The sequence below is a fragment of the Ambystoma mexicanum genome, chromosome 8 (genome assembly GCF_040938575.1).
Source record: "Ambystoma mexicanum isolate Mex_15411 chromosome 8, UKY_AmexF1_1, whole genome shotgun sequence".
Lineage (NCBI taxonomy): Eukaryota > Metazoa > Chordata > Amphibia > Caudata > Ambystomatidae > Ambystoma > Ambystoma mexicanum.
The window spans coordinates 1513343575-1513371302 of NC_090929.1; the positions used below are offsets into that span (position 1 = coordinate 1513343575).

At 44.8% G+C, this 27728-nt stretch overlaps 1 protein-coding gene across 4 annotated transcripts in view; it reads left to right on the forward strand.

Annotated features, from left to right (window-relative positions):
* NEURL1 (neuralized E3 ubiquitin protein ligase 1) overlaps positions 1 to 27728 on the forward strand; it is a 2006504-nt gene that overhangs the window by 1433386 nt on the left and 545390 nt on the right. The window lies entirely within an intron of this gene.

The following is a 27728-nucleotide window of genomic DNA, read 5'->3' on the forward strand; positions in this document are numbered from 1 at the left end:
AAATAGAGTGGAAATCACGTAGAACTGCACGTTCAAAAATTATGGTTTCGTTCGAAACAATTTGAGATGTAGGCGTAAAAGTGGACTTGGGTTTGAACGGTGTATTGTTGTTGTCAGAATAGTCACTATTTCCTCCAAAGTGATCTCTTAGCTGGAATTTTCTAAAAAAAACCTCGGAGCTCCATTTCTAGATCCATTTGACTAGGATTGCGCATAGGGATGAAAGAAAAGCCCTTTTCGAGAACCGAAATTTCGTTAAGGGAAAGTAGCCGCTTGGAGATTTTATAGACTGCTGACGTGTTAGCTAGCGTTGGTATGATCGCCTCCTGGTCTGGAACATGATCTCTAAAGGCGGTGGTCCTGCCTCAGTGGGTGTAAAAGGATGATTGGGAGGAGGAAAAGCCAGGTAGGGTCCCTGTGGTGCATACATCGGCATCTGCATATACTGTTGATAATGCCAGTTTTGACGTCCTCTTCTGCCTCTTCGTGAACCTCTATTCCATTGACGTCCTCTTTGACCTCGATTGTTTTGATCATGCCACCTGTTTCAGTCTCCTCCTTCCATACCCTTACAGCACTCATTACTGCCCAAACCGGTGCAATTGCGTGAGAGGGTGGAGGCATGTACCAGCACCATTAGACCAACAATCTTCAGGGCATACTGTTAATTCTTACATCGCTACTGCTCCTGTAACTTCCAAGGTGTTGCTGTTGTCTTTTGAAGATATGTTGATCGAATTGTATGCATATTAGTTAAGGGCCCTGGGCTCATACAGCCATCTTAGTCAGTGCTAAAATCACTCCTGCGCCCTTGCCTGTAATCGATGAAGCCATTATCTTCACAGTACTGTTCGCTGTTAGGGCACAGGGCAAACTGTTGTGTTGCTACTACGACCTTCTCTTGCCTCCTTGTGGAACTGCACACCTCGCTGAGACCAGATATCATTCTGTTGGGGAGAAGAGGTATTCTGATCATGGGCCAATCTTTTTTGCTAACATTTTCCAGGTTCTCCACGTCTTCATACATCAGGGGACTTGGTGGCATTTTAAGTAAAATGTCCTAACATTAAATATTCTGTTAGTTCAGTAAAGACCTGTAGCTACAGTTTACTGCCCGAGACGAAGACGAGTGCACTACAAGATTGTAGTGTTGAGTTAACACTGTAAAAGAATATATTAAAAAAATATGTTATCATTGGTAAGAAGAATGTGTAGAGTCCTTTTTCTTACGTTACTTGTTCTGGTTCACTGATGTAAACAAATTACTCGCCAATCAGAATTTAACAAATGGTTGTTTGAGTTTTATAACAAACAGTAACACAAAATATACTGCCCTGTAAAAGCATACCCTTAGAGTGTTGATTTTTTTCTGATGAGCCATCACGTGCCCCTAGTAAAAATATACATTTGTATCCTGTACTCGTGCCGCCTCCGTTAGGCATTTATGAGTAGCAGATAACAGGTTGTTCGGCCCAGAAACTTCCTTGCTTGACTTGGCTTGACTGGTCACTACACACTACTCTGTTAGTTCTCTGCATTGTTCCTTTGCACTACATTTGCTAAGGCGGGTATTAGATTAGCAGTTTCATTTCCCTACAAGTGAACATGGCTGTTGTGGGCAGGGAGCAGGTTGACAAATGTATTTGCAAGCTTCTGCGTCAGATTGATGTGAAACGTGAATTTTTTTGCATGGATTTTTATTGTTTTATTTTTATTGTATTGTTTGAAGCGCTGACCTAACTTGAGAGCAGTGGAGCACTGTACCGCATTTGGCCTGGCATCTTTTAACTGTAGTGCACTACTGTACTGTGAATAGCTGCTGTCAAGTGGCTTCCTCTATTTTGCCTAATACACTGGTCAGTTGGCTGTGATTGCACATGATGTCCGTCTGGTTGAAATGTGACAGTCACCATCTCAGTTCTCCAGCAGCTGTGCTTCTGAGACAGCTGCATTATATTGCTAGAACTTAAAAGGCAATTCTGGAAGTTTTATTAGCAATTTGTACAGGGAGGCAGCCTGCTGTCTCCCTCAAAATTTGAAATGCTTCCTAAAATCCACGGCATATACCTTCATTCTGCGGGGCGGGAGCCTGATACTGATTCATCACATGCCTGGCTGCACACTTCTGTATCCCTGCTGTGGAACCCCAATACTGTCTCTCTGCTGCCAGCTCCTGTCTGCCCAGTTACCCCCTCTCTCCCTGCATCCTCAACCACACCGCCCGGCACGCCCACTTACCTTCCATCGCATCAGCCATTTCACCACATCTTCTTTCTGACAGATGCTGTCATAGGAAGGGGCAGGGACAATCCTGTGTGCCCTCTTGCATGTCAGTTGTTGCAATCTTACAACAGGGTCACTTTCTTGATTAATGGGTGAACGGCCGTGCATGCCCATTCATCAAAGAGAATGTTGTTTTATTTTCTTCTTTTGGCAAATACGCTACGTGCATCCAGGGCGACATCATGGGGGTCAGGGAGGCTAAAAGAGTTCAGCCTTGTGTTTGGCAGTAGTGGACTTTGGTGGTAATGTGCCTGAGAACTCATTGGTACGCTTGCTTCGTTCGGGCTTACGTTATATTTCTGGTGAATGGCAATAATGTAGGTAACAAAAATTGTTTATCTTCACTAGACACCCATTTAAGGAAGTTATCCAGTAAATGATATCCCAGTAAGGCTCCAGCCCCACGAGACATCATTAAGCAAAGATACGTTTTATTCATTCTTATTTTTCGGAGCTGGTAAAGGTGAAAGTCCGTTTAAAGGTAAATGTATCCTTTCACCAGATAATCCTTCAAGGGGCTAACCACTAAAAATGTCACAATAGCTATTAAAATCCAAACATCAAACAAACTGACATTCTGGAATGTTTACTGCTGACGGTAATTCATTATGCACTTATTGGTAATGAGAAAATTCATTGTGAATTTTCACTTAAGCAATAAGCCCCGAACTGGCGGGGGCATTACCACTTCAGGTAATGCTCCAGGGCCCATTTGCTTGGGCCTTAACGCAGGCCGCAGGCATTACCTGAAGCAGAAATGTTCCCCCGGCGAGGGGCTTATTGCTATTAGTATCCTGGCCTGTAAGACCAAGGTACTAATAGTATATTTTTTTAAGTTTCAAGATGCCTTTGACGTTTAGCAACTGAAAACAAGAAGGAAAAAAAACATGGCTGACACGGAACGGAGAGTAGGGACTATATGTAGCCTCTTCTCCCTTTCCATGGCTGCCTTTCAAAAGCAAAGAAAAAAGTAAAGAAGATGTCCACTATGAACAGGGAGAAGGGACTACACATAATCCTTCTCCCTTTCGATGGCGGCCATTAAAATGTGAATTAAAAAAATAAACAAAGAAAATGACTGTCGGGGAATGGGAGAAGAGACTACACCCTTCTCCCTTTCCATGGTGGGCAGTCGCAGAAAGGGAATGGTGATGACGGACACGGTCCTCGGAATGACCTCAGGTAAGGCATTGTCAGGTTGGTAACGAGTCGGCGAGGGCCAGTGAGATCGCTTGTTACAAGCTCATTGTCCCTCACCAGGTACTAATAGACAGTAAATCATGTCCCAACAGGTGTACACAATCCCTATCAGAAAATGGTGCATTATGGAATCTTTATTAATGGTGATTATGGTGCATTAGTACCCGGCGAGGGCGCAATCAGAATGAAAGAGCCATTTTGATTGGCCCTCACCGAGTCATTACCAGGCCGGGAATCCCTCTGTTGGGATTCCACGGCCTTTGTCCCCGGTGGGGGGGGGGCGTGGCAGCCCCTCAGCCAATGAGGATGCTCGAAGCGGGGCCATCCCCGCTCCGAGCCTCCCCACGGCTGAGAGGCTACCTTCTTCCCCCTTTACTGAGGTAAGGCCTTTTTTTCTCCCCTTTCCTACCTCCTCCCACCTCCCTGCCCTCCCCCCACTTAACTTATATCCCTTGGTCCCCGGCAGGGGACGATGGCAGCCTCCTGCCGTGTGGAGACTCGGAGCCGGGCTATCCCCGCTCCGAGTCTCCACACGGCTAGAGGCTTCCATCTTCTCCCGCCGGGGACTCAGGTACGTTTTTTTTTTCATTTTTTTTCCCTTCCCCTCCCTTCCGCCCTCCCAACCGCACTTACCTTCTTTTTTTTCGGGAGCGGACGCGCTGGAAACGCTTCTGTTTCCAGCGCGGCCGCTCCCGATGGCCGCCATGGAAAGGGAAAACAGACTCCGTTTTCCCTTTCCTGGTGGCCATTTTTTTGTCTTTTTTTACATTTTTTTTTTTTAAGACAAAAAAAGCTTTTAGTCACGCAGTTTTTGCGGGCTCGGGTACTAATAGTTATATGCCCCTTGCGACAGTAATGCCCCCGCCACTCGGGGCATATTGCTTTATTAGTAGGTGAGAATAACTGGAATGGTATACTTTCACAGCCCCGTTAAATTATGCCACAGTATGTCTCAATACCCAATCAAACAAATGGACACGTAGTAACATCTATATATTTGATATCCAATAAAATAATATCACAGTAGGTCTCAGGATTCAATAAGACGCAAGACAAAGGCACTTTCTTGAGTCCTAACTGTTGCCTTTTGTTGATGAATGGAATTGATTATTTTCACTAGATAGCCCTTTCTAAGTTAAGTCACAATAGGTCTGAAAAGCTAATCAGACTTACTCAAAAAAGGGACCTTCTAGAAATACGATATTTGGAACTAAACGAGGCGTCATTAGACAAATGGACATTCTGCGATTCTTAATATTTTTATGTTTTATGATGCATGCTTAGGTAAAGAGAACCAACTTGAGTAATGTCCATTCACTGGATTGTCCCTATAGGATACTATCCAGTATAGTATGCAATAGTAGGTCTCAAAACCAAAAAGACATAATCATAATTACAAAAGATAATTGTGGAATTCCTATTGTTGGGCTAGTTATGATGTGGTATAGAGTTCTTTTTATGAACCTGGCACCCCCAATTTAACAATATTGATTCCCTACAACTTCCCTCCTCTTTCGGGACAGGTAACACACAGGGTTGATCAGAAGCTCGATAGTTTAATAAAATAGAAATAATTGAATCAAGTAACATATTCACAAATTATGCATCTATGAAATTGCAGCTTGAATACTCAAAACAGCATTTAATATGAAAGTAAAGGTTTAAAGCACGCGTGTCACCCTATGCAAATTTATGTTATCCTGAGCGCGTATCCGCAATGTGCTGAGCAGTGTATGAGGGTCCGGGGTAAAATCTTCATTTTATAGGAAACTAACTTAAGTCAGAACATCCCGGCCTATCTATGTCTCTCTACTTCTTAGTCATTGTGAATACACATTCCCCCACTCAATGAACCGGTCAGAAATTAAAACTGTGTTCTAGAAAACTCAATTGCGAGACAAGATACTTAACATTCCTGCATGTGAATCACTTACAAATTGAAAAATATATGTTTGCTAAATTTACTTCAGTGGTGTTCCTACTTCATTACCATGTAAAAGTGTTCATTTGTTATCTTCAATTGGCAACTTGAAGGCAGGAAAATAGGTACTGAATAATCACCCTTTCCCTTTTTTCTTAAATGAATCAGCACCAGTAAATGACTTCAATTTGATGATTTAGCCGGGGAATCATTTTAATTACACTATTTTTCTAGGTTTGCAGATGTATACAGGTGAGATGTCCTTTTGACTCTCAAAATACTTCTTCTTTGCTAGGCGCCTTACATAGAGGAGTGAGGGTGTCTCCTTTTATACACAACAAAGGACCTATTCTATCAAATATATAATTCCAGAAGCACATAGACTTCTGATATATTCCCTAACTTTTCAGGATGTACAATCAATGTATATACTCCGTCCCCTCACAAAAAGCAGGAGCTGGGATTGAATCTAGTACCCTTTAGAATACAACTCCCCTCTGAATGATTTCCCCTTTGGCTTTATTCTTACATAGGAGTTTCTTTTGGCTCTCTCATAGACAGGTGGGCACCCTCTTAAGGACTGGTTCAACTATCCCTCTCTAGGAACAGGTGGGCATCAATCAGAAAGATGGTGTCTGCTTACCTCTACAGCCTGCTTTCTGTATTTATTTCTGTCTGCTGTGTTTGCCACTGAAGAAGGCCTTGATCTTTAACACCAGGTAGGCCTTCCGTGAAGTGCTCTGCTGATAATCCATAATGAGTCCAAAGGAAAACAAGCTATTCCATTCTCCTTTCTGTTTTTTCTCCTTTCTCTCTTTCTTCCTCTTCATCAGACAATGAGCGATCGAGTGTCTGTCCTGCAATCTACTGGTTTAAACTTTTATAGAGCAAAAAACATACCTTTTCAAAGGTATGTATCATTTCTCTAATCTAATTGGTCAATCTATGTGATTGGAAAGGGTTTCAAAAAGGACACCACATTGAACCAACCCCTCTGTGGTCATTGGACATATTTTATTTATTTATTGAGCATCTGTTAGGCACCTATACAACAAAAATAGGGTTTTGATGCGCCATATTAATAAGGAAGGCAATCTAAAAAGGGGTAATTTCAAAACCCAGTTTCCCTCCCATTTTAATGTGATGTCATCTTATAGATTTTGACATTAAAATGTGTCACTTTCTAAAACAGCATATTCAACACATGTGATCATGTTACTAATTGGTTCATCAGATTGTTCTCAACTCAAATAATACAATTTTCATCTCGGTTTTACATATGGAGAATGAGTTATAATTTCCGGCTTTTTGCACACTAATACTTTCACCGAACAATTATTTTTCCATCTCATAGTAACAGGGTCGCTGGCATGGAAGCCAGGATATATGAATCACTAACGTGTGCTGTTTCCATGTGAAACGAACAACATTTGCATAATTTGCATAATTAACATAATATAAAAAATTCTCATTTTGTATTCAGCTGATATGGCTTTTCAAGCTGAAATTTCATTTAAAATTATGTCCCGACAACGTTCCCTTCAAGAGTTATAAGCAAAATAAAATTACCTATGTAAATTCAATACTGCATTTATTTCTTATTTACAGAATATAACATGGTGTCGCTCATTAATCTGCCCAGTAACAAAACATCTGGTGTCCCATACTGTTAGTACAGGGCTAAGTTCTTTGTAGATAAACTGGCATTGCCATTTATGGCTTTAATCCTGTCCCCTTTGAATATTTCATAGATCTGGTTGCCCCTTAGATTAGACATCCAGTCTTCCAAGGTGTGAAGTGCCCTTCCCCCCGAGAGATGGGGAATTTGATTACTTGAGAGAGGGACCACTACTGACCAGCTGCTCAATATAAATTCAGGATATATTTAAGGATTTTAGCCAAAGCTCAGAGACAGATATAAGTTGTAAATGAGGGGCATTTATTTTTATTGCAGGACCTGAATGCTGTGAAGCAACTCCATGCACAGTTATAAGGTTTTATGGTTCAGCTTCAAAAGCCTTGAGTTTCTTTTCTTTCAGGGCAAACAATCCCTATATCGTGTGGCATGTTGGGGGAGGTCAGGAAAATGTCACGTTTCTTCCTAGTCCCAAAAGCTGCCATTTCCCCAATGCAGCCTTGAAAAGTCATTTTTATTCTCGATGTTGTAATTGCCACCTTAAAACAGAACAATATTATAGATTGTTCTTTGCAATCCAATTTCTATCAAAGATAAACACCAGCAGGCTTCTTGATTTTGGCTCTGCTATGACATGCTGTGCTTTTCATCCCAGATTGGACTATTTTTTTTTCATTTTTAATAAAAGTGCCTGGATAATTTCTGGTACCTCTGAAATATTTATCTCAGGCCTTGTCAGTTACTTAGGACATACATTTGAATTGTAGATCGGCTGTAACATTGCACTAATCCTTACACGTGTTTTTCATTTGCTGTGCGCAGGCAATAGCTCGAGTGTTTGTTTTTAAAATGCTGCTTTTCTCTCTTTGCATTCTTTTCTTCAGTATCGATTTACCTACACAATTACAATAGCTAACAATTGAGGTTGACTTTCAGTAATAACTGCAGCTACTTATACAGAACTAGCCAACATAATGCTCACTCTCACCCAGCCGCACCATCCTTTAATAGGTGAGAATAACCTGGGACTAACTCTGTCTCAGCCTTGCTGCCTTTTCAGGGGTGCTCCTGACCTATGTCGTCTGTCATATCTTCAATTTGCTTTAAGAGTCACTGCTTTGAAATTGAACTGACATTGTAATAGTCTGTGGGCCTGTACCAGGCACCAAGCAACCTGACAGGACATCTCATGATTCTCTATAGAACTCGTCAGATAAATATATTTATTATGTGTCTGTCTCACTAGGAGGCATCTTAAAATTCATCAGGAATGAAGAAGCTGTTACACTTTCAAAAACAGATGTTAAGTCTTTTCCGTTCATTGTCTGGTGTCCTATTTTTTGTTTTGGCTTTTAGGTGGCAGTAAAATGCCACCAATAACCTGAAACTATTGTATTGGAGTAAAGCTAGGTGGGAGATTACATATGAGGAGGTACACACACCTCGTGGGTGTTCGGTTAAGTACCCACTCATTGGCTGGCCATGGTTATGATAATCCATATCACCATTCCCACACACTATCTGCCCTTCCCTGCCTCCAACCAAATCCTCCTATGATCACTTTGAGCTAATTCTATCAAGCAGTAACATAAAACGCTGGCTTGCCAGTCTTATTTCTAAGCAGTCTGCTGAGAGTTAATGTTTTAGTTTCAGCTGTAAATGTACTTCTGGTATAATACAAATGTCTTAACCAAGTGTGCCTTAAGCCACTTTATTTATATCTGTTCCTTGCACTGACATGCTGATAAAAATAAGCATTGACAAAGCCAACAGTTTTGGCATTTCTGACACTGAACGCGGACAACACGCAACACACATCCTGAGGGTTAACTGGTAAACCACTGTCCCGACGAAGGCAAGGAAGGACCTCCATTTCGCCCTAATGTCTCTACACTTATCGCAGCAGTTGGGGGGGGGGCGCACTTTATAAGTATTTGCCCCACAAAGACATTGACCCCCCAAGTGACCCTTCTCTTATTGTTTTTTGAGTATTAGAACTATGGAAACAGTGAACGTATTGATTAATATAGATGTCTCATTTTGCATTGCACTTTAAGGCTCACTGAAAAAGTATATGAGCAATCACAATGGACATGCATGACTTATTTTCAAAAAAATGTGTGATTACTTTTTGTGTTTAAAATGTATAAAAGATTTCTGCGAGTAAGCAGTTAGTGTAACATTACACATGGATCACTGAAAATCAAAACTGTAGAGAACATTGCAGTTTGTTTGCTTTATTGAATTGTACGTCACATGGGCAAATGGTCATTCTGTTCTGTCCTCAACTAACTTATTTTCACACCTCACTTTTAAATCTTCATTTAAGGTTGTGAACACAATTTCAATTTTAATATATGAAATTGGTATGACAAATTCATGACAGGTTTATAGTGAAATGCCTTTTTCACACATAAAATCTGTGTCTTATTGCTGAATTTGCAAGAATTATTCAAACGTTGTATTTCTGTCAAATGAGCACATTTTGATTCATACTGCATATTAGCACTTGCTGTCACACTGTGTAACACGGGGTCGGAGCATTTACAGTAGTGCACTCTTTATGGGGCGCAGAGAAATAATATAAAGATAATAAAATCATGTATTCTGTTGTTGGCACATTCACGCTATTTATCGGTTCACACTTGCCCTAGCCAACGCCAGTAGGGGCACTCCCTTCAGTAGCTAGTAAACGTTTTAGATAGGCTTTTGCCAGACACTGCGATCATATTCCCAGGTGTAATCACACCATTTTGCAGATGTTTGCCATTTTACGGCCAGGTAATACGTTTATGGCAGTGTCTGGCAAATGGCTATCCCCTACTTACACAGAATCCAGAACTGTAGGCTCTGTCAATGCTTGTATTGCTTGTGCAATGGCCCTCGTATTAAACCGTTTTTTTCAAAATGTGCCCTAGTTAAGAGGCAAACATGGGCTATTCAAAAATAACTTTGTTAAACTGTAGGAAGTTAATGGAGGTTATTATTAACATTTTACAAAAATGCCCTTAGTGAAGGGGTGATTGATGCTGCGTGTTTTGCTCATCCTTCACCAAATGTCTTTACCATGAAACGTTTTAGAACGCTTTTAAGCTACTGAACAATTCTAGCATTAGGAGCTACTAATTTATGTTGACAACATTGGTACATTGTTAAATTGAATCATTTTGGATTTACATGACCATCTGTGGATTGCCTGACTACAGATTGAATGTACATTACGAAATAAAGCACTCTCCTGGAGTGCAGGCTGCTACTTTACAGGCAACTGTTGCGAATAGGTTATTACTAAATCTTCACGCATTTCACGTTTTTCATTTTTTACTTTTGGTTTTAATATTTTAATTGGTATATCATGCTCCCCTGGGCGCTCATTGCGGCAATCTGACAGATAATTTTGCACTTTCTTTGTATGAAATAATCTCTGCTTCTTGTGCAGCTCTGTTTTACCCTCAGAAAAAGGGGGATGGATGGGCATAGGGTATCCAAAGTAGTATACATTGATTGCAACATCAGTAGTGACTGTGAACGTGGCTTGTCCCTGAAGGACGCCTCTAGTGGCCAAACTATGGTATGGCCCGCACTGATGGCAATAATCCTACTGGGAAGCTTGAAGGCATGAGTGCTACCCGCTAAAGCTAAACCATTTCTACATACCGTACAAATGGAGAGTTTCAGACTTTTCAAAAGTGTGGAGAGAAAAAAGAAATCGTTTTCAGTTGAGCGCTGGCTTCACAGTCACAGCTCTTTCTCATCTCCCATTGCATACCCCCAGCTTGTATTAATCAAGGCCAATAAAAAGGCGCAAATGAGAACGTTGGAATGCCCCAAAAGTGATTATTTAAAACATTTCAGGTCATGGCAGCTTCAGCTTTCTTGTTAAACCCGCTTTGAACTCTCAATGAAATGGATGGTTCAGTTTAGAGTGTATTCGCTCCGCTTATGGCCATATCTGATGAAGACCAACGCGTCGGAGAGCAATGTCCTGAGCAGAGAATGATCATAACATTGCAATCCCACGGAGCACTAAACCGAGGCAGCGGGTTGGAAGGGATTATCAGGAGAGGACAAAGCAAATAGTGCGCAGACAACCCACACACCGGGACCTTTCTCATACATACCTCGAGAGTAGCGAAAACGAAAAATAGAGGCAGCTTTAGGAAAAGCCACAAGGGCCTTTTCGTGTACCTTTAAACCCCCTTAAGTGCTAAGGACGAGTATGCTCGTCCTTTTTGCATAGACTTGATTCAAGCTCAGCCGTTTAAGCCTCTTGATTGTGTTACTGTAGCTTGTAATTAAATAAATCCAGCAGCCACTGTTGGGTCCTGACATCCCCAATATTTAAAGAAACGTGAAAAAAGGGTTTGTTATTATAGCTGAAATTAATGATGCAGAATCATTTTGACTTTAGTCCATGGAATTGTGGGCAGCCGCCTGCTACAAGCACTTTGCTCTGATTCCAAACGAGGGAGAAGGCCGACATATTATTAATTTGCTAAACAAAGACGGTCTTCAGAGCTTTGTTGAACAGACCCAGATGAAAGCTACCCTGTTTCATTCAGCGTTCATTGTTCATCCTCGTGTTAATGAGTCCTATTGGTTATGAGTGCAGAGATGCCATGGATGATGTGGGACTGAGCCCAAAATATGTTTGCCTCCTGACGTGAAGAAGCCAGCAGTGGGAACTGTAATATAAAACTGGAAGTACCTTAATGTTCAGTTAAGAAAATGCCTGCTATCTTGTCCATGAGCTATCGGTGAGGCATCATTTTGCAGCTTTATGCATTATCAAAAAATGTCAAACTACATTTAAAAGAACAATGGAGGTGATGGGAATGAGGATCTGTGATCTCTCTTCTTACCATTCATGGACTAGCTGCTACAGTCTACACTTTCTGAAACATGTCTGCAACCCCTGGCACCGGTCGTTATTTTAATGTAAAATGATTTGAAATGTTGCTTGACTCGCAGTTCACACATGTTCTTTCAGCATGGTAGGTAAACTCTATATTCTAATGCACACCACCTTTGCAACATGCACAGTTGACAATGGATTGCCTGAGTCCATGACAAACATTCGTTCCTGAGCAAGATGTTCCCAAGGGCTGGTCAGCCACGCTACATATTTAAGGACATTTGACACGTTGATCATGTGCTTGGAACTAACCAGTACCACGTCTGTTTTGATTCAAGTTTATACAAGCTAATTTGCACTGATGCATGAGCAGTATGAAGTAAAGAAGATGACAGAATACTATCTTGTGCACTGAGACACATAGGTCGATTTAGAGGTAGTGTATAGATTACTAATCACGGAAGTAGTTTGATTGTCATCTGATCTGGTTTCAAGAGGCTTTGTGAACACATTGTACATTAAAAATAGGGAAAACTCTTTTCTGCATCTGAGGGCCTCATCATGAGTTTGGCCTGAGCCCTGAAATGCGGCGGTAACGGTATTACCGCCACATTTAGGGGCTGGCCAAATCACGAGTTGGGCAGAAAATTGTTTATTGGTGGAGGTAAAAATGACAATTTTCGGACCGTTTTCACTTGGGGGGGGGCAGGTGCTGATGCAGATGGCCACCTAGTTTCCCACCCTGGATCAGCATGTTACATAATGTTGTACTGTCCTAATGTGAGTTTGTTGTCTTGGTGCAGTCGCCGCTCATAAGGGAGCTCTTTGTGAGTCCAGTGGGCATCTTCCTTTGTGTGCCCTGCCCCTTGAGGACAGGGAAATTGTGTGATGTTTATGCCAGTGCGCTGCTCAGTGGCTGAGCCGAGGGAGCAGGGGGCCTGCCACCCACTCTGGCTCCCCGTGGTGCCCAACGCGCCCCCAGCCACCTGCTGGCACCCTATTAACCGCCCCTGGCACCAAAAGCTGCCTCCACTATTGGCGCTGCCCCTTCGCTTCCCTGTTGCACGAGGTGCATGGCCAGCCTACCTGAGGTTAACGAAGACACCGAGGAGATGGCATGGTGGGCAACGTGCTCTTCATTTGATTGGATCAACCTCCATCTCTGTGCAATAAAATTCCCAGTCAGCCTGAAAGTGTTATAATGTTTACAACACTACATGTTTTAATTATACTTTAATTTAATCGTTACCCTTGCAGAATGATTTCCCCCGTGATAATATGCCCTAAACAACTGTTTCATATATATTTATTTAATTGTGCATTGTTTTCTAGTTTCATTTACAAAACTTTTTGAACATTTACAAAGTACATATAAAAAATTAAACAAAATTAATTTGTAAAATATCATACGAAAACTATAACAAACCATGTCAACATATCCAAATATACAATCCAAAACATACAAAATATCCAGGATATAAAAGAATATACAAGTCCAAAATATACAGAATATACATAATATCCAAATATACAAACCAAAATATGCAGTCCATTGCTGTTTATATCTATCAAATTCCCAATTTCTTTACCATTTCCTTACTTATACAAAGGGTGGCGTTTGTAACCACAATTGATTGCGCACCGTATGATGTTGACCAGAACTGATCGTTCTGAATATTTTCAATTTTCCTAATGAAATATGCATACCTTTTCATATAAAATGTAACCAAGTAAGGGCAAGCTGTCAACATATGTCGTGAGGTTTTTACCTCGCCATGACACAGTCTGCAAACATTATCACCTCACCCCGCAGATTCTTTACTTTGCCATGTTTCTATTCATTATTTTGTTGTGAGAAGGTTTAGTCTCAGGTACAGGATAAACCGCTTCAATTCAATGGAACAGATCTTGATCAGATAAACTTTAGTAAGAACATTCTTTATATCGTTTTTTTAATGTAGTCTATCAATGTTCAGAGATCTGACCCGCCTTTTTGTCTTTGCTTTTATTATATTTTCAAAATTCGGCGTAGTTTCAAAGATGTCTATAGGGATATCCAAGGCCACAAGATATAATTGGGCCGGTGTTTTTACATCCTCAATAAAAGCGTTAATCCGTTCCTTTGCCATACCTTTGCCCAATAGTTTTAATTGCTCATGTGAGTTGGAATCGGTTTTCAAGAGTTTAGCATACAACAAAGTGCATCTAACCAACCACAATGATTTTAAGGAACACAAACCGTACTCCAACCTAAGTGCTTCTACCGGGACAGATTTAGGAAGATTGATGATAGTATGTAACAGTTTACATTTGAGCTTGGCTAGCCAGTGTACATGTGTCCTGGGAATCGCATCAAGCATGTAGAGAATAGATGGTATAATACTCATATGGTAGACTTCCAGTAAGCCTTCATTGTTTTGGCCTCCTCGACTCTCTATATAATTTTGTTGCACCAACCATTTCTTCCATATTTTTTCCCTGATCCAAGCTTCATAATAGGTTGGTGTCACCTTGATTTTCAACGGAAATACCAGGTAGACAAATTCGGTTTTCCTCTGTAGCTCTATTCCATCCAAGTGCCATAGAAATTGGTCTTTTTCACACCTACCCTTACTTAAGCACATTGTCTTAGTTTATGCAATTTATTATCATACAATTGTTATCTGCGTCATTTTTTAATGCAGTTAGTGTCCACTGAAGGCCAATTGAGGTACAATCAAATAATTTTAGGTCGTCAGCGTAAGACAGACAACTACATTTACATCAATATACATTCTGCTATATTCCAATCCTACACTGAATATTAATTACTCTCTCAATATATAAATAGAAGCTCACTACATTTTACTGTTTTTGTCTGTATATGTAGCATGCACAGAATTAATGTGCATCTTTAATACAAACTTTACATATACGTGTAGAAGATGTACCTTTTGTACATGTATGCACGTTACGTGTGAAAACTCACATCAAAGTTCGGACTGATTTATTTTAATGTCAATTTTCATGTGTATCTAAGATATATAGGAGCTTTAAATTGCAGCAATGTGAAAATCCTATATGCTTCTGAGACGTATTGAAAATTCATTTCAAAGTTAGAGCCCACTTTAATGTGATATTTTATGCATACAGGAGGCATATAATACAAGAGCAGAACGAATGTCCATTTTTTATACTAACTGTATACATAAGAGTGGGTGATGACCGTTTCATTCATGAACACCAATATATGTCAGAAAACTCAAATCAGTCCATACTGACTGTGATGTCAGTTTTCAGGAGATGTAAACTGCATGCATGTACAAACTGGATAACTCTTACACAACTGCCACACATTAAGAACTCACATCACACTCAAATCTGACTTCATTGTGAGCTTTCATACTTATAGGAGGCATATCGGACATGTGTATTTGATGACTTTATACCAAACACTCATACACTACTCATATGCCATGCACTCACCTGCCACTTACACATCGAACACTCGTATGCCTTACACCACACACTAGACACCCACACGTATGGCACATGTTCTTACAGGACACACTCTTATGACACACTCATACAACACACTCTTATGTTTATGTTTATTATTTGATAATGCGCACAAAACCCAGGGGTAGCCGGGCGCAGCAGGTACAAGGTTACTTAAGCTTAGGTTACATAGAGAGGATAAGAAGCATAACAATACAGTGCATACATGTCAATACAAGCAGTTGAAAATGAAAAACTAACATGATACAGTATTGAAGGTGTATACAAAAAGGTGAAAGGGTAAAAGCAGAATAGTCATGGACTAGTTTCAGGAGTATCATGGCCGTAGGTACCGCGCAGATTAGTTGTCGTTGGACCAGAGCCAGTTTTTTACCTTACATCTGAAGTTGGTGTAGGGTAACACATACTTCTATGAGGCACACTCTTAAAACACACGCTTTGGCTATATTCACACTTATGACATGCACTCTTGTGACACATGCTCTTACAACCCAAACACACACTTATGACACATACACGACACTATTACAACATACTCTTATAACACATGCTCTTACAACACGTGCTTTTACGACACACACACTTACACATCCACTGTTATAACACACACTCTTGCCACGCACACAATGACACCCACACTTATGACACACACTCTCACAACACCCTTTTTTCATATGTAAATGAAACAAATTGTAGATATCAATTATGAACATGTATGAACTGCAAAACCTTCATATGCCAGACATTTAGACATCATACACTCTTAAGTCACATACTCTTATGCAATTAGGACACATACCTATGCCACCCAGTTGCCTACTTAAGGAAGGGCTAGAAGACATGCACTAAATTAATTGCCATGTTGTAGACAAAGTTTACATGTATGTGTACGAAAAGTACATCAAATCTTTCTAGGAGCATATCATTGAGACATTGTTGGACAATTTGTTTAGCGGGGGGGCGAGGAGGACAAATTCAGTCATGGATGTGTTGTTTGAGGTAGGTATTCAACAGCCAGGACTGGATGATGGCTAGGTAATGGCAGAGACAACTGATGTCCTCTGGGCTTCTTACTCTCATGTTCAACTGAGTATCATCCACATATTGGTGGGTGGCTATGCCGGGATCTTTGGGGAGTGTGCCCAGAGGCTCCATGTAAAGGTTAAAAAGGATTGGTGAGAGGATGGAGCATTGGGTGACTCCACAGGTGTTGGTTAGAATGCAAAGTGTTCATCTGGACAGCATGGTGTCTGACCGAAAGGTGGGTGGTAAACCAATTCAGGGCAATGCCACAGAATCCCATCCTGTTTGTGGGGAGGGAGCTGAGGATGCAGTGGTCAATGGTGTTGAATGCATCCGAGAAATCAAGGAGAGCAAGGAGGCACAGGTCCCCCTTGTCCATGATTTGAGGGGCATTATCCACCACCTGGATGGCGGATGTCTCGATGCTACACTTGTGGCGGAACCTCGACTACCGTTGTTCGATTCTGGCGAGTAGTTGTGCAGCGACTAATATTTTCAAGTTTCCGGATAAACTGGAAGTTCGTAGCGGCATGACATTCAGGAAAGGCTTGGCAACTCGTCCAAGGTCATTTAGACTCACCACTCCTGTGTGAACGTGATTATTCCTCACAGTTTTGTGTATTAGATGTTTGATTTGTTAAGTTCTTACACTTGTCAGTCATGTAAAACTCTGTAGTCCTTGCTCAGGTGGCCTGCTCTGTGTTGTGTAAATAACATGGATGCATTAATTGAGGATTTTTCTTCTTAAATCTGCCCTTTTTAAGTCACAATACTTATGTTGTAAATGCACTGATAAACAGTAACACGATATGCAAGTGTCGATACTAAACCCAGAACGCTTTAAACAATCTATCCTTTTGTGTCTGTCTAAAATGTTCAATTCTTTACTTAGCAAAAATCTAAAGATCAGAGAATATTTAGCCATTCCATTACAATATTTAACGTGCAATCATTTAACAAATGTTTTATTTAACAGACAGGGCATGTATGTATGTATGTGATTTTAGTCATTCATTCATCTTTATTTCGAAAATTGTCATCAAAGTTCAAAAAGCAAACAAATCACATAGCTCTAACTATACATCAGCACAATAAATACACATACTAAAACATCTTAATTCGTGATGCAGTATACAATCCGTGTGTTGGAACAAAGTTCATTTAATATATTTGGCCCTTCTTTGCCAGGTATAAGAAAGGTAGCTTTCCGCATGAATACATTCCGCTGTAGCCATCAACCTGCAATGATGAAGTGCCAAAGATAGGTTACTTATTTGATATGTCCGGAACCATAGGCATACATTCTTGCTGTATATATCTTTATACAATGGCACAACAAAGAAAATGTCAGAGTGATTCTGAACATGGTTTAAAGGCAGGACATAAATCTGAGTGGTCATAATACATTTGTTTCATTAACTGGCCTACTGCCACGATTCATAGTCATGGCTTTAACATGAGGGTTCTATTAACAGAACAGTGTACCAAATCTAGATACTGTTCATAAAAAGGAGAGGTTTTGACTGACGGGTAATTAGAAAGTCTAGGGAGGATAGCTCAGGGGCAACGTGCTCGACTTGGAAGCAAGACGACACGGAGCAACACAGGTTCGATCCCTGGCTCTGCGCTTAGAAACCTCTGGGTATTAAGAGCGTTATAAATCACCTATCATATCATATCAAAGTAAAAAGCTGTTAAAACATTGTGTTAGGGATTTTTCCTGCAACCAGTCTAGGAATGGTTTTTTAACCAAACGCCTAGATCTTGTATTAATGCTATCAGGGTTGTCCTAAAGTACTGATTTGCAAATGTAATACAGAACTCTCTTTACATTGCTAAACCAAGGAATCTACATTACTTCTATCTGCTTAAGCACATTGAATAGCGCATTTTTATACACAAAAAAGCCCCAGGAAGCTTTACAAAATGCAAACCTGGCAGGAAGGCACTAGAATGCTGTACAAGAGGGATAAACCCAAGGGGCAACAAGTAGGGTGCAGAGATAGCAGAGCAGCTGGGATGGGTAGGAGAAGTAGGGGAGGGTGGAACTCTACGTGGGAAAAATAGTTTAGTTGAACTATCTGCAATTTGTGAAATGTTCTTTGAAGAGTAGGGAATTGAGGTACTTCCTGTAGTGTAGGATGAATGGGCCTTATCTTGCCCCGCATTGGCAACTTGTTCCGGAGACAAGATGTACAGCAGGAAAGGGCCTTTTTCCTGTTTTTCCCTCTGTAAGTTATTTGTTTCCAGCCTGTCAATGTTGCTGCTTCAGTTGGCGCTCTGGTGATGGTGAGTTTCGTAGCAGCACGTAACAGAGAGGGAGTAATGGGACCACAGTAGCGGGGCAGAGCGGCAGCAGGAGGGGAAAGGCAACAGGGCATGACGCGTGGCGGACACTGACCCCCTAAGAGCCAAGTGGGTGAGGAGTGCTGTGCCGTGATATACTACCCGGAGCACCCCTGCAGTAGGGGTAGCCGCACGTGTATCACACCGCACCATAGATAAGATGCCCGGATGGCAAACCTGGGCCCGGGAAACGAACAGAGTGGAAAGTAGCCTGGGAAAGGAGAACACTTTGGGCATGGGAACATCAGCTGTTCCTACTTGTCCAATCCTGGCAAGAGAGCTTGGTAAGGAGCGACACATGTGAAGATTTCGAACTGGCTGGGATCAAGCCCAAGATTGCGTTCCGAAGTCCTGGAGGAGCCAAGTGATGCTGTTCGCTGGAGTAGCTGTCGGAGAAGCCCCGGACTCATGCCCCTCCCTCTGTCTGCCCAATGCGCTTAGACAGCAGAAGCAGCATTGCGCTGCTGTGGGACGTGGACTGCCCTGGAAGTAGCTAAAGTCACTGCCGGGCTGTTAGGTGAACCAGGGGCTTCCTGAGACCTGATGGTGCGCTGCCGTGGTGAGGAACATGGAGTGTGATACCCCTGAAGTCCCCTGATCTAAGCAGCAGTCAGCACAATACAAGTTAACTCCCAGGTGAGGGGGCTCTGGATGAAGGCATGGCGGACGCTCCTCCGCTGCAGTCATATTACGGAGAGAGTACCTAGTGATTGATGCTGGAGTCACATTTGGCTTCTTTGACCTGAGGCTTGCAGCACAATGGGTGGCTGCACCCCCTCTCAGATACCCTTACAGGTGCACCTGACCTGCTACACTAATCCAGCTGGAGCCCTCTTAAATAACAGACTTTGAAAATAGGGGAAGCTTTAAGTACATATGGCTTAACACTCAATTGGTGGCGTCAGGGTCAGGGTGGCCCATGATCCTAAGCCTGGGTATAAGCCTGCAGGTGCCCATCACCTTCTGGTCGCTTATCCCAATCTATGACATATCCACGGCGATCCCCAGCACGCCACCCGGATCTGGTAAGGCACTCCTCCCCGCCCTCCTTCTGCCCCGCTTCATAGACTCTTCTGAGCGTCTGCGCAGGAACCCCGTCGTTGGTCTGCCTGAATCCCATGCAGAGCGCTCCCCCTTGAGGCGTTCTTTCATGTCCTCCACGCTGCAGCTGAGTCCCTGTCACTGCCTCTATCTCTCTCTTCTTCGTTTCTCTTCTCTGCATTTCGTTGTCTTGGCCCTCCCTTTGTGCTCCTAACTGTGTTGGCCTGGTGCTACATCTCTTTAGCACCATTTAATGCCTAACCTCTCTCCCCTGTCTTCTACGCCCTTACTTATTGGCCGGCTATAGCTTTATTGACTTTCTGCCTCGCCGCTTTTCCCACGGACCACACATACTGGCCTCCATCGTTTGTATTCACTTCCTCCACACAGGCCTTCTACACTAATCTGTTTTAAATCTGCATTTATCTGTCTGCACTCTGCAGTCACTCCTCACCTTCCTCATATTAGTCTTTAACATGTTACTGATAACAGCATATTTCGAACTTGTCTGTCTTCTGCAACTACCGGCAGTGTTAGAAATATGCTTTTTCCTCTTCTCTAGGAAAGTCAAATCTGCATGTTTTGCACTTGCTAGCTGTGTTTAGAGGTATGCTCTTACATTGCTGGCTATGTTTAGAAGTATTCTCTTACAATTGGTGGCTATGTTTAGAAGTATGCTTTTTCCTCTTCTCTAGGAAAGTCACGTCTGTGTGCTCTGACAATAGCTGGCTGTGTTTAGAAGTATGCTTTTACAATTGCTGGCTGTGTTTAGAAGTGTGCTTTTTCCTCCTCCCTAGGATAGACAAATCTGTGTGCTCTTGGAATTACTGGCTGTGTTTAGAAGTAGTGGTGGGGGAACCAGAGATTTCATGGGCAGGGCCGAGCCAGGGCAGAGGGTCAGGCCTGGATCTAGGAGGCCACCACGGGGTGAGCCTGGGAAATTACTGCACAAAACGATTTCTCCAAAGTGCTGTACATACAGCATGCATGTCGATATATGTTTACAGACGCTGGTACACATTTATCTACCTCAGAAAGGATCAAAGGCTGAGTTAGTCTTGCCGGGATGAGAACCTGCATCATGCATATCACAAACAGATCGTAGCAGTAAGCGCTCAACCCGCTGAGTTATTTTACCAGCTATGGTATAGAACTAGGAAACTCCCTGTTATTCTTCAGTATGGAGTTCATAGATAAAATGATGTTGACCGTAACTGTTACTAAGTACGTTTGCAGGACATGTATATTGAGCCCTCCACTGCATTTTCATGGACAGTGTTAATGAAGCCTTAATGCCTGCAAAAAGTGGGAGAGGGGGCAGCAATTCACCCACATTCAGAGATGGAAGTGTAGTATAAATCATTGGTGTCGTACCACTAGTACTTTTAATTTTTACAGAGCATACCTTTAGTTCAAAGGCTCAAGAAACACGTCCTTGATGCTTTTTCTTTCCCCTGAGCCAAATATAGAATTGGCTCAGGCCGGACCTTCAAGCACTGCCAGTTTCCCAGGTCTCAGCTAGGCAGACACACACCAGGGTCCGTCCGTGGCTTTGCAGGTCGTTAAGGTGCTCAGGTTGCAAACATATTTCTTTTATCAGTAGCAGTCAGAGCATTTCATATGCATGATGGGCATTTCTAACTCAAAGAGCACGCAAAGCACCAGTTACCTTGCAACTCTGTGATAGATTTAAAAATGGGTTTATATCCATGACGTCTCTACTATCTTGATTTACAAAACAATAAAGTTGCTTTAAGTCACAAATTAAAGGTTTTCAAAAACATGAATAACCTTAGAAACAAGGATAGGCAGTGGTCCGCGGCATCACAGCAGCACAGTGCAGCCATGGTAAAAAAAGCTGCGCTGAGAGATGCCGTGGCAGAAGAGGCTAACAGCTGTTGGATGCAGGAAGTAAGGAGATTGGTGGCGGAGAACGTGCTCTCCTGGGCAGGTTAAGTTTGGGTCAGACGACTGAAAGGAAGGCAGGCGTAGGCACGTTTTCTTTTTTTTTATTTTTAAATAAGAGTGGGCGAGCACCCGGTGGGGCTTGTGGCTAGCCCCTGCTTTGAGCAGGCACTTGCCCGAGAGAGGGGTCAGGCCAGAGCCCTAGGTAGGGAGCTTGCCGGCACGAGCCCTGCCGGACTCACCCAGCTCTACTTGGCAGCATGCTCTTTCTTCTTCTCTAGGAATGTCAAATTTGCTTGTTTTTCAATTTGCTGGCTGTGTTTAGTAGTATGCTTTTTTCTCTTCCTTCGGAAAGTAAAATTTGCTTGGTTTGCAATTTGCTGGCTGTGCTTAGAAGTATGCTTTTTCCTCTTCCCTAAGAAAGTCAAATCTGTGTGCTCTTACAATTGCTTTCTGTTTTTGGCCTCCTCCTCGTATCCCTCTCTCTCGTTTCTCTGTTCTTGTCCTCACCTCTAATTGTCACATTTTTTGCTGCATGTTCTAACCTATTGCCTCATACTCTCAAGCTTCGCCTGATCGTTGCATTGCTTTGTGGTTAGCTGGGTCGTGCTCTGCAGTTCTTTCCTTTCTTCCGCCCCCTTCCCTCTTCCTGCTTTCTCCTCATAGGTGCTCGCAATCTCCCATATCTTTTCCAATTGCTACTCTGTCACCTATCCTATCCCCCTATCAAAGTCTGGAAGGAAAAACTTCAAGAAGTATGCCCTGGTTTCCAACCCTGGCCTGCCCATCGCTGACACCTATGTCAGTGTTTCTTCCAGGCAGACTCTCACTGACATCCTCTTTGTCGTTCCTTCTCCAGACCGTTGGATTCCCCACATGGTTTCTGTGCTCTCCCTTGTCTCTTCCTTTCCCATTAATGGTGGCACCCGCTTGGAGGTACACTTGGCATCCTTCCTTTCCTCCAGGGTCTTCATTAATGTGGTTCTATGTTATTTCATTGACAGTGATTTCAACGCCTGGCATTTAAACGTGTATTTAATTACAAAAATGTTAATCAAATATTTTTTTCTCCTATTTGGGCCGGTTTACCCCCGAAACCCCACTCCCCAAACTATTTTTTTCCTATTCCCTAACCCCTTATCTGCCCTTTCCCAACCCCTCTAAAAAATTTGATGAACATTTTTGTAATTATGTACACATTTAAATGCCAGGTGTTGAAATTACTGGCGGTGAAAGGAAGTTGCACCATTAATGTCTACCATAATAGCACTATCATGACCCAGGGCTCTCAGCCCAACCTCCTCCTTCTTGATAGGTGTCTCCTGTCTCTCATCATCTTCCTCCCCTCTCCTGCCTCCCCTCCGTCTGTCATTCCTCTGCAACCTCTGACGGGTGTACCACTCTCCTGTACCCCTCCTCGGAGGACCTTCAAAAGAGGTAACCTGCTCTACTTAGCTACCCTCAACTCCCACTCTGCCATCAAACACTCCTCTGACATCTGCCTCCTCCTTGAGGACCTCGACCTAGATGTCCTCGCTCTCACCGAGACATGGTTCACTGCCAGCTCTATCACGCATTTGATACTCTCCTCCCTGAGGGTTACAAGATCCTCTCCAAACCCAGGTCTAACCGGCTCGGGGTTGAAGTGGCCCTCTTCTTCCCTGAGTGGGTCCCTGCTACTATCATACCCACTCAGACCTACTCCTCTTTCAAATTCCTTGTCTGCAGGCTGTGTGTCTCCCCTGGCCTCTCTCTAACTCTGGCCACCATCTACTGGCCCCCTGGCTGGCTCTCCCACTTCCTCTCTGAATGGGCTGACCTCACCTCGTCTCTCCTGACCTCCTTACTAGCGTCTCCTCCTCAGAGACTTCAATATTCACCTCGACTTCCCTGATGCGGCCACTGAGCTCTTCTGCAACCTCTGTGACTCTCTCTTCCTCTCCATTCCTCCCATCGGTCTGACGCAGTCTGTCAGACACACCTTGGATGCTCTCATCTCCTCAGACTTCCCCATTTCCAACCCTCTCATTACTCCTCTTTACTGGTCTGATCATGCTCTCCTGTCCTCCCACCTGGACCTCCTTGGTTCCCCGGGTAAGCCTTCGCCTGCACTGCCAGCCTGCTCCTTTATGCGATCGATGAAGTGAGTGTACGCTGCTGCTTTTGCCGCCACTTTCGCTCCTCCTCCTCCTACCACTGAATCTCACTCTGACATAGTGCTTACTAACCTTCACCTGTCCATCTCTAACACTCTGGATATCTTTGCCTCTCTCATGAGGATTCGCATAAAACCTGCCTCCAAATGCAACTCCAGGTATGACTCTGACCTGGCCACTCTGAAACGCAAGTGCAGAGTGGCTGAGCGGAAGTGGCAGACTTCGAGCACAACCTCTTACAAGCTGTCCTGCGGCCTACTCCAAAGGCAATACAGACACTCCAACTGCTCTAGGAAGAGGGCCTATATCCAAGCCTGCATCTCCTTGGCCACTTACAACACGGCAGAACTTTTCAAAATCTGCAAGGAACTCGCCAACCCTACTACATTCTCCACTTCTCCCCTGCTTCCCCTGCCCTCTGCATTCCTCTGGTCTTTCACTTCACTTTCAAAACTCAGGACAACCTCTCCTCACTCTCCTCTACTCCACACCCTTCTCCCTCATCTTCTCTCAGGCCTCCCTCGGCCCCTCTTCCCCTGCACTCCTACTTCTCCAGCATGGGGTCTGGCATGGATTCACATGCTCATGAATATTCCCCGTCGTCAGGCTGGGAATCCTCGGTAAAGAAAAATCAGTATCAGTTTCGTTTCTGATCTGTCTTTCGTAGTAGTAACCAATCACTGATCTCTGCGTCATACTGACCACAGCCAATGACTGCCATCTCCCTAAGCCCCGCCTCTGGCAGCCATCTTCAGATTTTTACCGCACGTTCAAGTGTTGGGATCCTCGTGCTATTGCTCTCGAGCTTTAGAGCTTTTTTCGCGCTTTTTCTTAGGAAAATTTTCTCTTTTTCGGTCAAAAGAGCCTCAAGCTCCACCGTTTCTTTATCCGATCAACGGGGACCCGTATCGGATTCTTCTACGCCCCTCAAGGGTGAAGATTTCATTGAGCCACGCTTTTGGAGGACTCCAGAAGTTTCTCAGGCCCATCTCGATCATGGCCCAGGAGAAGGGAAGTTCGACGCCCGGAAAGCTGTTCAGGGTCTGCCCTGGATGCCAGCTTCAGAATGTCTTTAAGGAGGACGAACACTCCCTCTGCCTCTACTGCCTGCATGAGGACAAGACGCACGTGGAGAAGGACTGTGCGTTTTGCGGCAATATGTCGGAGCGGACCATGAAGGACCGCCATCTGCGTCTCGCCAACTGGCTGGAAGGGAAGAGCCCGTCAGGCGAGAAGAAGAAGAAGTCCAAGCGGTCTTCTAAGACCTTTGAGGGTGCCCCGGCGACGGGGGTCCAACAGAAGGCCAAGCACCGCGAGTCCGCTGGCACCGGGAGCGCCGAACGGTCGGGCTCTACGGGCACCAGGCAGGGCGCATCCTCCCCGGCGCCATCAACCACGAGCCAACGATCTGGCTCGGGTAAGAGGAAGGCCGAGCACCCGGCGAAGCTCCTGGAGAGACCCCGGTCGAGCTCGAAGGCCCCATCGGAGGGGGAGCGAGGCGGTGACCCTCCCCCCAAGGAGAAGGCGGTGAGCGCACCTAAGGTGGTGAAAGCCTTAATCCATCCGGCCAACGGCTCTATCGAGACAGTCGCGGCGGCCCTGGCTCAGCCTGTGGAGGCTACACCAGTGGTGGCGACCTCGGGGCCCAGAGTCTCCCTGCCACCGCGGAGGGAGTCCTCTTTCATGCCCATCGACAGGACCCCCGTGAAACCTCCAACGGAGAAGAAAAAGGGGGGGCAGGAGGTCGTCGTCGATTCGGCCTCAACCTCTGAGGAGGAGCTGATCGAAGTCTTAAGCCACGGCGTTGGCGTGTAAGAAGACCAGCCGTCGGGAGGGACCCCGACGTAGGAGACGACGAGAACGTCGAGGGTGCCGACGGGGCTCCTGACCGCCCGTCGGACTCCCCTCAACTAGTGCCGCAAGACAACTCGGCGGCCATTTTGTTGGCTATACAGTCCTCGGAGATAAGGACGAGATTGCCGTTACCACCAACGGAGGAACCTCTCCCGACGGGGGACCCGGAGCCAGGCCCTTCTGGGAGCCCTCCTCCTAAGAGAAGAAGGATTCATCCTCCACCTCCTTTTCAACCATCACGCCCTGCTCAGCCCTCCTCCCCGTCCACGACCCGTGGGGGTGATACGGGGACTGACACGGCCGCGACGGGCACAGATGACGAGGTTTACGACGAGGATCTCCCGTCGTCACCTCCTCCCCGGGCTTCCCCGCCCAACGAGATTGGATCGTTTCATGCCATGATCGCCAGGGCATCCGAGCTTTTCCAGCTCTGCCCGGAAGAGAAGAAGAAGGAAGGTTTCCTTTATCAACGGCACGAGACCAAGAGGAAGATGGTCCTCGCTGTACCTCTACTGGACGATATCTGGGATGAGGGTCTCGCCCTCCTCAAGAACCCATCCACAACGCCTGCGAGAAGGGACCGGTACGAGAAGAAGTACCGGGTCCCGGACGCGGCCCCCTTGTGCTTTCGGGCACAGCCGACCCCGGACTCGGTCGTCTCCACGGCGGCCAGGAAGAAAGCGGGGGGGACCTCAGCCTCTACGTCAACCTCCCCGCCGGACGGCGAGGGAAAGAAATTGGACACGATGGGACGCAGAGTCATCTCATCGACAGCAACGACGATTAAGGCTGCCAACGCCTTGGCTATCGTAGCTCGCTACGACAGGGAGTTGTGGTACAAAATCGCCCCCCTGCTGGACTTCTTACCAGACGACAAGAGGGCGGAGGCCCTAGAGATCTTGCAGGATGGAGAAGTGGCTTCGGACCACGCCATTACGATAGCGACGGACATCGCTGACACTGGATTTCGCCAGTTGGGCAACGGCGTGTGCCTTAGACGGCGTGGATGGCTCAAGGCAACTGACTTCAGTCAGGACGTGCAGACCAGAGTCTTGGACATGCCGTTCGACGGGAACAACCTGTTTGGGAAAACAGTGGACGATTCCCTACAAGCCATCAAGACGGACACGGAGACGGCCCGGGCTCTTGGTGTTCTCCAGCAACGACGGCCGCCCTTTCGGAGCGGCGGAGGCAAGCAGGGTGCCTCCAAAGGTTCCGGCGGCGGATTTTCCACCTATCGTCAAGCGGCCCGTTCGTCGTCGCAAGAAGCCTACAGGGGACGAGGCAAGTCGGGCGGACCCCGCCGTCGTCGCCAAGGAGGGCAAGGCGGCAAAGCCTTGTCGAAGCAGGACTGAACCGGCCGTGGGGTCGGGCCCCCACCGAAGCACCCCGGTGGGAGGCCGGCTGGCGAACTTCGTCAGCGTGTGGGAGTCCATCTCCACCGACCGTTGGGTGCTGGACGCCCTGGCCCATGGTCACGCGCTCGAGTTTCTAAAGAAGTGCCCGCGCGTCCCCCCCGTGGCCAGGAAGGAACATCACGTCCCTCAACTTCTCTTGGAGGTAAAGGCGATGCTCAAGAAAGGCGCCATCGAGCTCGTCCCAAAGAGGCTTCGGGGCTCCGGAGATTACTCAAGATACTTCCTCGTGAAGAAGAAGACGGGAGGATGGTGTCCCATCCTGGACCTACGACGACTGAACAAATTCATCAAGGCACAGAAGTTCCGGATGGTCACCCTCCAGCACGTCCTGGGTCAACTGGAGGAGGGCGATTTCCTGTCGTCGTTGGATTTGGAGGATGCCTACTTCCATATCCCCATCCTAAAGGGACACCGAAAGTTTCTCAGATTCGTGGTCCAAGGGCGTCACTACCAGTTCAGAGCCCTTCCCTTCGGATTGAGGTCGGCACCCAGGGTGTTCACCAAGTGCCTCGCACCGGTGGCGGCGTGGCTGCGCCTGGAGGGGATCCACGTCTACCCCTACCTGGACGACTGGCTCATCCGAACAAAGACA